Source organism: Bufo bufo, chromosome 2, assembly GCF_905171765.1.
Source record: "Bufo bufo chromosome 2, aBufBuf1.1, whole genome shotgun sequence".
Lineage (NCBI taxonomy): Eukaryota > Metazoa > Chordata > Amphibia > Anura > Bufonidae > Bufo > Bufo bufo.
Window position 1 is genome coordinate 248,055,462 of NC_053390.1, and position 12,342 is coordinate 248,067,803.

Genomic DNA, 12,342 nt, shown 5'->3' on the forward strand with positions numbered 1-12,342 from the left:
CACAGAGCCATAAGAATAGATGTTCCAGAATTGTTATTACATGGGGAATACATGAAGTAATTAAAGAAGACATGTCAGGAGTGGCGAAAGGTCCTCTTTAAAGTGGTTACTAACCACAAAATGAACAGATGTCACACTAAAGTGCACTTTAGATATGTACTTTCACTTTTTCCCCAGTCTTGCTCAATTAATGATTAAGTTATTTGCCAAAACAAAACTAAATAATTCACTGAACTCTGTTTAAGCAGTTATCGAAAATACACCAATAATGAGCCAAATATGTAGAGGGGACCTTAAAGTGGTTTCCATCTTCATGGGCTTTTCAGGCAGATCCCCCCCCATGTGGCTATACCTGTGTAGGGAAGCATACTTACCTGCTCCCCACTGCCATACTCAAGTCCCTGCATGTTAGCATGATGTCTGCTGCAGCCAGTCACTAACCTCAGCGGTGACACTTCCTGTCAACAGGTCACTGCTGCAGTCAGTGATCGGCTGAAGCGCCAGTCAAACCGGTTGTTGAAACAAGGGAACTGCAGTGCTGCAGCAGTGGAACAAGTAAATATGCTTCCCTCTGCAGGTCCAGCTATGTCAGGGTTTTACATGAAAGACCCCCAAAGATAGAAAATCTCTGGTTGGCAAACAAGACTCATGTACACAGCACAACAATGCGCCTAAAGCTGTGCGGCAGCACAAAGAGTCTGCTGTGGTTCCATGTTATTATGTGTCCTGCTGTATGAGATTTGGTATTTGATCCACCATGGCTGTGCAGTTACCATAGGTATGGGTGCAGCGGGGTATTGGTGAGAGGAGTATCCGTTCTTTTCATTTTTTATTCCAATCTGAGCCCTTTCCTAAAAAGGAGTCCCTGCTGGACAACCCATTTAACATAAAATCTGAAAGCGTGCTACAATGCTAATCATTTTCCATAACTATCTGGTAAGTGGGGTCCTCAACCCCCCTTAAAGGGGTTGTCTGGATTCCTATATTGATGACCTGTAATTACACCTGCTTGCCGCTGCAATGCCAACAGCGAACAGGTAAACAGTGAGAACACCGCACTCATACGAGTGCTGTGGTCTCTTCAAACTTTTGATCAGACGAGGAGCCGGGAGTTGGACCCCCGCCAATCGGATCTTGATGAACCTATCTTAAATAGAGGAAACTGGACAACCCTTTTAAGCCATCTGAAGTGAACATATCCAGATGACAACAAACTGGAGATGTGGTTCTTTGTGTGTAGAGACTTCAAGGGTATGGCCACACATGGAGAGTTCACTGTGTGGAATTGAATTTTGCTATGGACTTCATAGTATTTCTACCCACACTTATATCTTCCCGGAGTTGGGCTATAGACAGGACTTTACATAACGGCAGACCCCTCCCCCTCTCCGGTTTTGACGATCCTTTCTAAACAGACTGTAACCCTGTACGTTAACTGCCCAGTCATAGCTATCATCCAGCCATGTCTTAGTTATTGCCACACATGGAGAGTTTGCTGTGGAATTGAATTTTGCTATGGATAAGGCTACATGCACACAAACGTTAATTGTTTCCGTGTCCGTTCCGTTTTTTTTTTTTGCGGATAGGATGCGGACCCTTTCATTTCAATGGGTCCGCAAAAAATACAGACAGCACACAGCGTGCTGTCCGCATCAGTATGTCCGTTCCGTAGCCCCGCAAAAAAAATAGAACATGTCCTATTCTTGTCCGTTTTAGGCATTGTGACAATGGATCCGCAAAAAAAAAAAACGGATGGCATATGGATGTCATCCATTTTTTTTTTTTTTGCAATTTCCGCAATTTGGTCGTGTGCATGTAGCCTAACAATGCATAAATACTGCAAATTTCACCCTATCCACGTCAGATGTCCACAACATAAATTGACATGCTGCGGTGTTAAAATCTGCACTGCATATCAAGTTATATATGGATTCTGGTGTGGATGAGACTTGTGAAAATCTTACCTTCTGTGCTGCTAGGGTAAACGCTGTGGATTTTCCACACATCTCTACTTTGGGGAATCCACAGCATCTACACTACTTGTGGCCGCACCCTTGTGGCCAACTTTCCCCTTCATTTCTTCCTAATTACATGTGCTCTGACTTTGCAATAGATGGGGAAAATATCAGACATTCATAAGTTGCTGTGTACATAATCCCAGCCTTAGGCCGAATGCACACGGCCGTGTTCCGCGGCCGAGAGCGGTCCGCGGTATGCCGGGCTGGATTCCTGTTCAGAGCATAGTGTATTACTGTAGTGCAGCGGCGACATGAAGCGCACAGCGCCATAGCAACCAATGACGCCGTGCGCTCCTGCTCTGAACAGAAATCCAGCCCGGTATACCACGGACCGCTCTCGGCCGCGGAACACGGCCGCATGCATTCGGCCTTAGGCACATGAAAGTGGATAGAATAAAAAGAATACAAATTATCACCATGTAGCTCAAAGAAAAGAAAAAAAAGCTTGGGGTTCACTGTTCATAGACATAGTCAGGAATAGGTCAAATACTGAAACAGTCTGGTATCCACATTCCTTTACACTTCAGGAGTTAGTATCAAAAACGCACCACACAGAGATGGGATCATCTGTACAGTTTATTAGATATTACTTCAGTCAGGGTTTAAAATAAGAAAGAAAAGAGGTCATGCGTTCTGGTCCTGCACCTGCTAAAAAATACCAAAAGTAGGAGGAATGTGTTACTACATAAGTTAATACATAACAAGTCAAATCTTGCCAGGTTTAACCCCTCACTTCTGCTAAGAAAATCGGCAGAAAGAGAGTGCAACCTTTTAAGAGGAATTAAATAACGTATTCGCCAGGTCTGAAAAGTCGCAATTCGTGCCCTGTATGGCTAGAACCTTCAGGATGTTACCAATCGAGTGCAGAAGTGATGACCCGATTATCTCATTCGTATCTGGTAAACACAGCCACAGAGCCGAACACTATTCCCTGTTCTTTCCAGGTCCAGCTTGAAGAAATGCAACAGACAGAAAACGTTTCAGCATATAACGGTAGGAGAAGCTCCGGGCGTGCTCTGACTGTGGTGGGCCTGATCCTCACTTTTTTTATGTACTGTATGCTGCATGAGGCAGGTATGTCAGGAGCTCTCTCACAGGAGTACAGACTTTCCTCGGCGCATTGTTTAAGTGCCTGTGGCTAAAAGCTTCCAACCTATAGATAATCCTCCGTGAATAACATTAACTACCATTGCACAAAAGGAGAAGAGTAAGGCTACAAACCCCACATTGTTTAATGGCGTTAAACTGAGACATTCAAACTTAAGGCACTGGTTGGTTTAACAGCAATTATTTGTCTATGGCATACATGCCTGTGGGGAGTTATGAAAAGAACCGTTTTCTGAAGGCACTAGGGAGGAGAGCACGTACCATTAATCCTTGCACCTCTGGTTCAGTCTGCCTGGTAATAAATCCAGTATCGTACCTTACATACATCAAAGCTGCTGGTACAATTTTATTTTCATGATCTGGAACCCCCCCTCTGTGATAAATGGCCCAGATTTATGTGCGCATCCCAGTCTACATGATAAGAATAATGCTGGGAACTTGACACTGAAGAAGTTAGCAATAATGATCTAGACAGTGCAAGTACAAACAGCAGAGAGAACCCTGTGACTTCCTGTCTGTATCAGAGGGTTAAAAATTAAAAACTTGAGCCAAGAGCCGGGCCTCTTGTACGTCTGTTATATGCTGAATGCTAATATCAAATATGTGAATATAAAAAAAACAAGTTACATAGCTACAAGTAAGCAAAGATAGAAAAAGGGGACTAAGGCTTGTCCCTTTTCAGCTGAAACCCAGTTGTCGAAATTTCATCCGGGTGGGATCAGCCTGAAGTTGGTCCAGGACCCTGTTTAGAGACAAGGGGGAAAAAAAATAAAAATTAATGAAATTACAGCAAGAACATGTAAAATCTCAGTTTCAGACCCAAGAGAAAGCTACCACAGATAACACTGTAAAAGGTAGTACAAATACTTAACCAGGGGCCCTTGAAATAGTGAGTAAATCGTCTTTAACTGCTCATCTGTTTGCTGCTAAGGTAAAGCCTGTATTAGACTGGCCAATTGTCGACCAGTTTATCATTAACGGGCGTTCGCAGAAACACTCGTTAGTGATGATCTGGCAGTCTAATGCTGCTGCCGATTACCCGTTCATCGGGCGATCGGAATCTTTCAGCATGCTTAAAAATCTTTGTTAACTGGCAGCAGATCATGCTGTCCAGTCACTACGTGCTGCCAGCAAACAGCATGGGGACGAGCGATGCCGTAACGATCGCTCCTCCCCAATCTGTGGAGGAGATCGCTTCCCTCCTGACAGTAGTCTGCAGAATCGGGCTGTGTGATATAGCCTGTATTGCTGAAATCTACCATCAGACCATTTGGCAAGCTCCTGTTCCTCTATAAATAACAAAGGAGACTGAAGATATAGGTGTTCCATTTCTCATCCATAAACAATAGGTGCATCAATAGGAAAAACAGCTTGAAACTGTCCTCTGTAGGTGTTCACATGGTACCCACATGAACCCATTCTAACTGTACATTTGGAAAACCTACAAATTATGATATCGAAGAACTTCAGTGGTGCAGTTTTTTCCCTTAACCACTTCACATCTGGGCCATTTACCCCCTTCCTGACCAGGCTTAATTTTGCAAATCTGACATATCTCACTTAATGTGGCAATAACTTTGGAGTGCCTTTACTTATCCAAGTCATTCAGAGATAGTTTTCTCGTGACACATTGTACTTCATGATAGTCATAAATTTGAGTCAATATATTTCACCTTTATTTATGAAAAAATCCCAAATTTACCAAAAATTTTGAAAAATTCACAATTTTCTAAATTTCAATTTCTTTGCTTTGAAAACCGAAAGTGATACCTCATAAAATATTTATTACTTAACATTCCCCATATGTCTACTTTATGTTGGCATCATTTTGGAAATGTCATTTTTTTTATATTTTTTTTTTAGGAAGTTAGAAGGACTAGAAGTTTAGAAGCAATTCTTCAAATTTTTAAGAAAATTGCCAAAACCTACTTTTTGAGGACCAGTTCAGGTCTGAAGTCACTTTGTGGGGCCTACATAGTGGATACCCCCATAAATGACCCCACTGTAGGAACTACACCCCTCAAGTTTCTTAAAACTGATTTTACAAACTTTGTTAACCCTTTAGGCGTTCCACAAAAATTAAAGGAAAATGGAGATCAAATTTTTCAATTTCACTTTTTTGGCAGATTTTCCATTTTAATCCAATTTTTTCTTTAACACATCGATGGTTAATAGCCAAACAAAACTCAATATTTATTACCCAGATACTGCGGTTTACAGAAACATCCCACATGTGGTCATAAACTGCTGTATGGGCACACGGCAGGGCGCAGAAGAAAAGGAACTCCACATGGTTTTTAGATGCCATGTCCCATTTGAAGCCCCCCTAATGCACTCTTACAGTAGAAACTCCCAGTAAGTGACCCCATTTTGGAAAGTAGGGGATAAGGTGCCAGTTTTATTGGTACTATTTTGGGGTACATATGATTTTTTGATCATTTATTATAACACTTTATGGGGCAAGGTGACCAAAAAATTAGTTGTTTTAGCACAGTTTTTATTTATTTATTTATTTATTTTTACAGCGTTCACCTGAGGGGTTCGGTCAAGTGACATTTTTATAGAGCAGATTGTTACGGACGTGGCGATACCTAATATGTATACTTTTTTTTTATTTATTTAAGTTGTACACAATAATAGCATTTTTGAAACCAAAAAAATTATGTTTTAGTGTCTCCATGTTCTGAGAGCTATAGAGGGGACATTTACTTCACTTTTTTTTTCTACTATTGATTTCTCCTGTAACTGGGGCTGACATAGCCCCAGTTACAGGAGAAATGCACCCCCCAGAGAGGCTGTACAGCGCAATACAGCGCTGTACAGCCTCAGAGCAGGGCTGATCGAGGTCTCTGAAAGACCTCACACAGCTCCTGCACTCTCCGGTCCCGGCGATCACATGACTGCCGGGCCGGACACCTGGGCACTGTCCTTGCCTTCTCTAAGGGTTGCCCTGCTGTCACTGACAGCGGGCAACCCGATCAGCAGCTGCACGATTAGTGTGCAGCTGCAGTTTCTGAATGGACGTTCAGGAACGTCCATTCAGAAATATAGAACCAACTCCCGGACGTTTTTAGTCTATGAGCGGACGGGAGGTGGTTAATAAACAGCTGCATGGAACCATAATTTTGGGTCAAATGCATTAGAATTTGAAGATGCAGAGACTTTGTAGCACAATACCCATGATGGTAAAGGTCACGTGCAATTTGTATGTGGATGTCAAGTATCAATATGACAGATATGAAAGTAACAATGAAAAAACTGCATTAAAGTTTTGAAGCAGTTGACGTTGTTGCCCTACTCTGTGTACAGCCTCAACCTGCCCATGATTTGAGAACATCCCACAGAACAAATACCTGTGGTAAGTCCTGATGCACTGACACTAATTATATCACCTGCTCAATACTAAGGAAACCCTGAAAACATGACCGGCAGGTGGGCCCTGAGGACTGTCAATGAGGAACACTGCTTTAGAGGAAAAGTCTCACCGTCTGGAATCAGATTCCTGACTCATCCAGGACAGCTGTGTGCTCTTACCAGACTAAGCAAACTTCCGCAGCATAAACAGCTGTCTGCAGGGCATTTCAGGTTTAAAATCTGCAGCCGGGGTAAGGGGCAGATAAACAGACCTGTTATGTCTATATTCACCTACCAGGATTTCAGAGCAAACCACTTATTTGGCTTCAGAGAGCAGTAGGATGTACAGCTGGGTACACAGTCAGCGCTGTGGCTTCAGGTCTGTGTGGATTACTAATCATTACACCACGGCTCAAGGAATGCACATACTTCAGATACTCTGCTTAATCCTTGCAAGCCTCTGAGACTACATGAGAAGACTGATCCAGGTCTTTAGAATGGTTAAGTCAAGATTTGGGTTAAATTTGTAACAGAAAATCAGTGTGTGCATGGCTGGGGGAGCCTGTCCTTTATAAGACAACCAATCTTCATCAGCTTAAAGGGGTTGTGCCAAGTTTACAAATTATCCCCTGATGGCTAGAGGGGGAGGGCAACCGCTGGGACTCCCACCAATCACAAAAACAGGGGTCCTATTCCTCTATTCTGATGCGCTGTAATTTCATCAACATTTCAGTTTTTGTGTTCTGTTCTAGAAGCAGAGAAACAAAACTAAAAGTGCTGGATCTGTCTTATAATGGGCAACAGAAGATGGACCCCACTGACTAATACTGGAGTTCTGTATGTACCAACATATTCCACAGCACTTTGTAGACATGATCATCGCTCAATGTCCCCAATGGAGCTCACAATCTGTGGAGTGTGGGAGGAAACCGGAGTACATGCAGGAAACCCACGCAAACACGGGAAGAACATACAAACTCCATGCAGATGTTCTACTTGGTTGCATTTTAACCTAGGACCACAGCGTTGAAAGGAATCAGTGCTAAGCACCGGCCTTCCATCATAGTCTCTGTAATTTTACCTGCGAAAACAGGGCTGCATGCTGTGCTCTTTTCTGCCAGATATTATGGGACATTAAAGGGATTGTCCAACTTTTTACTACTTTTACTAAGTGATGGCCTATCCTCAGGATATCCACATAATCCACTCAGTCGTATTAGTCTGGTTTAAAAGGTTATTCGTGAGGTATAAATAATACTCACTCTTTTGAAGCTTTGCTTGTATTTTTCATATAAATAAAATCACTATAGTGCATAGTAATCCTGAGAGCGCTGAACTGATTGCTACCCCATGCTGCGCGACATCTCGGGGGTCACGCCCAGTGTCGGACGGGGGTACCTAGGGACCACCAGTAAAATTTATTTTGGGGGCCCACCGTACGGATACATTCAAATATAATAAATAATCTAACATTTTTTTTATATGAACATAAGCTGGTTGATGTGCTGTACATTGAATATATGTATGTAGTGTACTAAATCTAATGTGTTATGTGCCACTTGTGCAGGGGGTGGGACACTAGGGGCCCACCTTGCTCAGGGGCCCACCGGGGGATTCCCCTGTACCCCTGTGGGCCAGTCCGAGCCTGGTCACGCCCCCTTAATCACGGATAGGCCATCATTAGCTGATCATCTGGAGTCGGACATCCCGCCGGTCAGCAGTAGCACAAGTGCCGGTATTGCACAACTCTGTCTACTTTGTAGTGGGCAGCAAGCTAAGTCCACTGCAATGTAAACTAAGCTGTCTGCTTCCGGTACTGGAGCAATTCCGGAGGATGGGCATTCACATAATAAAAGGTGGACAACCCCCTTTAAGTGAGACTAATCCACACATACGCTTTGGAAACATAGGTGGAAATCTACCTGGGTCATTGATCCTGCAATTCTGCTTAGCTGATGCAGAACCATTATAGAAATCTTCCACTGAATGCAAAGCTTTTACTTTTAGTGAGAAAATGGTAAAAACTACCAGAAGAAATGACTGCATATTACATGAAACACAACTGCGGTGGGTGTGTACGGTCATATCCTCAGCACCATAAATATCACGGCTTAGCAGTTATATTAGCTTTGCTGTTTTACAGTTGTGTGTAGTCTGTTTTACAAGACTAATGTAAATTGCCCGTGTCATCCCACATTCAATGAGATCTCAGCCTCCACTGAAACAAAGAGACATCTTTTAATTACAGTCAAGGATGTAGGAATCTGGTATGCATGTCTCTTGAGGTTCTGCCCTCCCAGTAGTCAGCATAGAGCTCCCCCTGGTGGCATTGTGGTGCTCCACCCTCATAGGACCATAGCACAGTGCAGCAGACAGCCGCACAATTGCTGCAACACGGCAAAACTAAATGCAAATTCATGTGGTAAAAAAAAATCATGTGGTTTAGCTCAGGTGCCGAAGGGATCATGTTTCATTTTCCCAGTACTTAATACAACATAAACGCTCAACTTTGACTTGGGGGCTAGGCAACAAGACTAATTTTTCTCTTAGCTTTCATACATGAGACCCATGGTGATCTCCATCATATCAAAATATGTCGTTATTCCACGGAAACAAATAAAAAAACCACCAGCTGAACCGTCACATAACATATCCGTGTGACTAATAATAGTGCTGAAGGCTAGTAACAGGAGGATCTGGCCCCTATTACTGCTTAAATGGGTATTCCCATCTTAAAAAGTGATGCTACCACTTTATGATCAGACCCCCAGAATCCTAAGAATGAATAGGGCGCAGTGCTGCTGTAGCGCTGCACTGTTTTTACCCGTACAGCAGCCCCTGGCAATCACTAGGCAGGGAACTGTAGCATCACTTTATATGATGGTAATAGCTCTTTAATGGCAAAGGACTCAGAAGGGCTTGTATTTGGCTGCAGATGTCTACAGGAAGAGATCTCTTAATGGCGGGGGGAAAAAAACAGGGAGGGAAAGTGAAGGCTGCTGGAGGACAATCCGGGACTTGTACGTCCATTTTTCCAAGCCAAGGTTCTACTTCCATATAAATCCTATTTATAACTCTGTTTTCATATACTAAATTTAGGGCCACGGGAACTGTCAAGTGATGGGCTGCAGACAGGATTTACAAAACTAGAAAAACTACAGGATTTTCCAAGTACAGAAGGAAAAAATCTACAGCGCATAAAAACATGGAGAAATCTGCAAGGATAAAGCAATATCTAGCATGCATTTTATCCGTTCAAATCTAGTGAAACGGTAAAAAAAAGGTCAAATTTCCCAATCACATTATTTCCAAGGCAACGTTCAGTTTTTCAGAATATTTTACAGCAGTAGCCTGATTTTTTGACAATTCTGATCATATGTTGCAGCACAATAACCACATCATGCTCGATCCCTGACATCTGGGTAATGTTATTTTCACACTGGAGAAGAAGGAAAAAATATAATAAAATCAGGAAAACCATAAACTGCTAAACCAGGAAAAACTTGCACCTGCATGGTTTTGTGCTGTACAATTTGGAGACAAAAGCCAGATCAACTAGGTCTCTGTGCAGACTGGATCTGAGCATTTTGTCAGAGATATATGTTTGGAAGATTGTCCACAAAAGGTTAAAAGAAAACAAAAAACACCACACATTTTTGCTGGGAGTGACTCATTAAGGTAGGTGGTCACAGGTATCTGGAGCCATGCTGCCTGCATTGCTTCTCACAGCTGCTGGAGGGTGCGTGCGAGAGGATTCATAGAGAGAAGACTAAGATCGAGGTGGTCCCACAGATGCTTAATTGGGTTTCAATCTGGAGATTTAGGGGCAAGGGTAGTACTTGGAAGTTTTGGTCATGCACTCGCAAGTAATATCGGACATTTCTAGCGGTGTGATATGTCACATTGTCTTGCTAGAAGATCCAATCCACCCCAGGGAAGACAATCAGCATGTATGGGTGTACATAATCTGCAATGATGGATTCATACCCAAATTGGTTGAGAGTGCCTTCCAAATAGATGAGCGAGCCCAGAAGAGAATGCAGGCAAAACATTCCCCCGATCATAACGTTGCCACCACAAGCTTGTGTTTTACCAGTAAGGGTGGCAGTGTGTTTGTTCTCTGTTTCTCGTCTGACACACCAACGTCCATTCGTTAAATAAATCAGAAAATGTGACTCATTGGAGAAGGCAATCATTTGCAGAGGTCCAATTCCAATACTGCATCAAAAAATTGAAGTCTTTTCTGCAGATGCAACTTTGCAGTTTCCACGTTGCTTAGTCACAATGGTACCATTAGTCCACTCACTATACACTTTCACCACAGCAGCACGCAAATTGTTCAGAAAATGCACTTTCAGAAATACCGCCACCCTTGGCTCGAAAGCTAATAATCATCCATTTTTGTAACCCTTTTTACCCATGACCGCAATGATGGATATGTGTGCAGACAGCCTATTACACACATTATATACCCATCATGCCAGCTCACAACACATGACTTCCTTCATGAGCCACGTGCTGCTGACATTGAAAGTAGGAAGAGGTCATAATAATGGGACTCAACTGTGTATAGCCAGCGTATAAACCAAGTGTAGGGCTTGATCGGAATGTACACAGAATCTAAAGGGTAGTGAACAATGCGGCCAATTGCTAATTTGGAGAATCATAGGTGACATCATGCACACTTGGGAGCTGAAAGGGCTGTGTGCTTTGGTAACTACTGAAGTCCTTTGGATAGACAGATGTCTACCATATGTGCAATCTTCAGATGAGATAAACCTCACACGACCCCAGGTCAGAGTCACTGTTAGCAGATGCTTGCCTTCTCAATGAGTAGCATTCTTCGCTGCCACAGATCTTGGAGATCAATGCATAATTAGGGGTGGTACAATTCTGGAGATGTAGAGTGGGATGGCATCAGTTATTTGTACGTAATGTTCACGTTCACAAATCTAGGTCATAGGAACTTACATGCTGTAAGCCTCAAGGAGTGGACCCTTCCATACAAGATCTTTCCAGAACTCAAAGACGTATTATTGGCTGTTCATCCACAAAAGGTGTCCAGATGTTCATGTTTTTTGGAATGCGTTAATGTAATGGCATTTGTACAAAGAACCGAGTTGCTCTTCAAAACATCCAACTAATTCTCATTACACACATCACAATGCACATAGAAAATATGACTGTTTAATGGCCAATCCTCCAGACAATCTGTAGGTGATTTGTCAGTGTCTTGTGTGTTTGTGAGTGGTGTCTGACCCAAGCATCACACACGTTGAAAATGAAAACCGTGGTGCCAAATCATAGAACGAAACATCCGATGTCACACAGATGCCATTCACATGCTAAACCATACAAGGGTATGGTACTGTTGAAATTCGTAAAATGCTGCTCAACAGTTTCCTTCATACGCTGTTCTAGGGATCAGAGCTCTTTGATGCTGAACTTTGAACCTCCGGCTCCTTCTGCTAAGCTTCATTTTAGCGGAACCTGTTATGTTCCTTATGTTGTCCTCTCTGTAGTGAAAGGCAAAATTATTTCAGTGGTGTGTCAGTTCTAAATAAATATGAAGTTGTTTTTGGGTACTTACATCAGGGTTCAGCAATCCGCAGCAGTTCTGAAACTACAACTCCCACAATCCTCCTTTCACTTCTATAGGAGTTACAAGAACAGCTGAACAAGTGTGCATACTGGGAGCTGTAGTTTCACAGATAAAGTGCCGAACGTTGCAGATCCCTGATTTACATGTTAAGCTTTGCAGTACACAGCCAGCAAGGAATCCAGAGATATGTGGGCTTCCCCTGCTCTCCTTGTGCATAGGAAAACCTGTAAACCATCACTGTGATGCATCTCCAAATATCGT

The 12,342-nt window shown here is 42.8% G+C and overlaps 1 protein-coding gene across 5 annotated transcripts in view; it reads right to left on the bottom strand.

Moving 5' to 3' along the window:
• Positions 1-3,073: 3,073 nt before the first annotated feature.
• LOC120988694 (septin-2A) overlaps positions 3,074-12,342 on the bottom strand; it is a 112,869-nt gene continuing 103,600 nt past the window's right edge. For 4 of the 5 annotated variants that reach the window (XM_040416339.1, XM_040416341.1, XM_040416342.1 and 1 more), the window contains one exon: positions 3,074-3,867. The gene's annotated coding sequence lies outside the window, so the exon portion shown is untranslated. Of the gene's footprint in view, positions 3,882-6,375; positions 6,384-12,342 lie in introns of all 5 variants that reach the window. The other variant, XM_040416340.1, reaches the window with a different exon arrangement.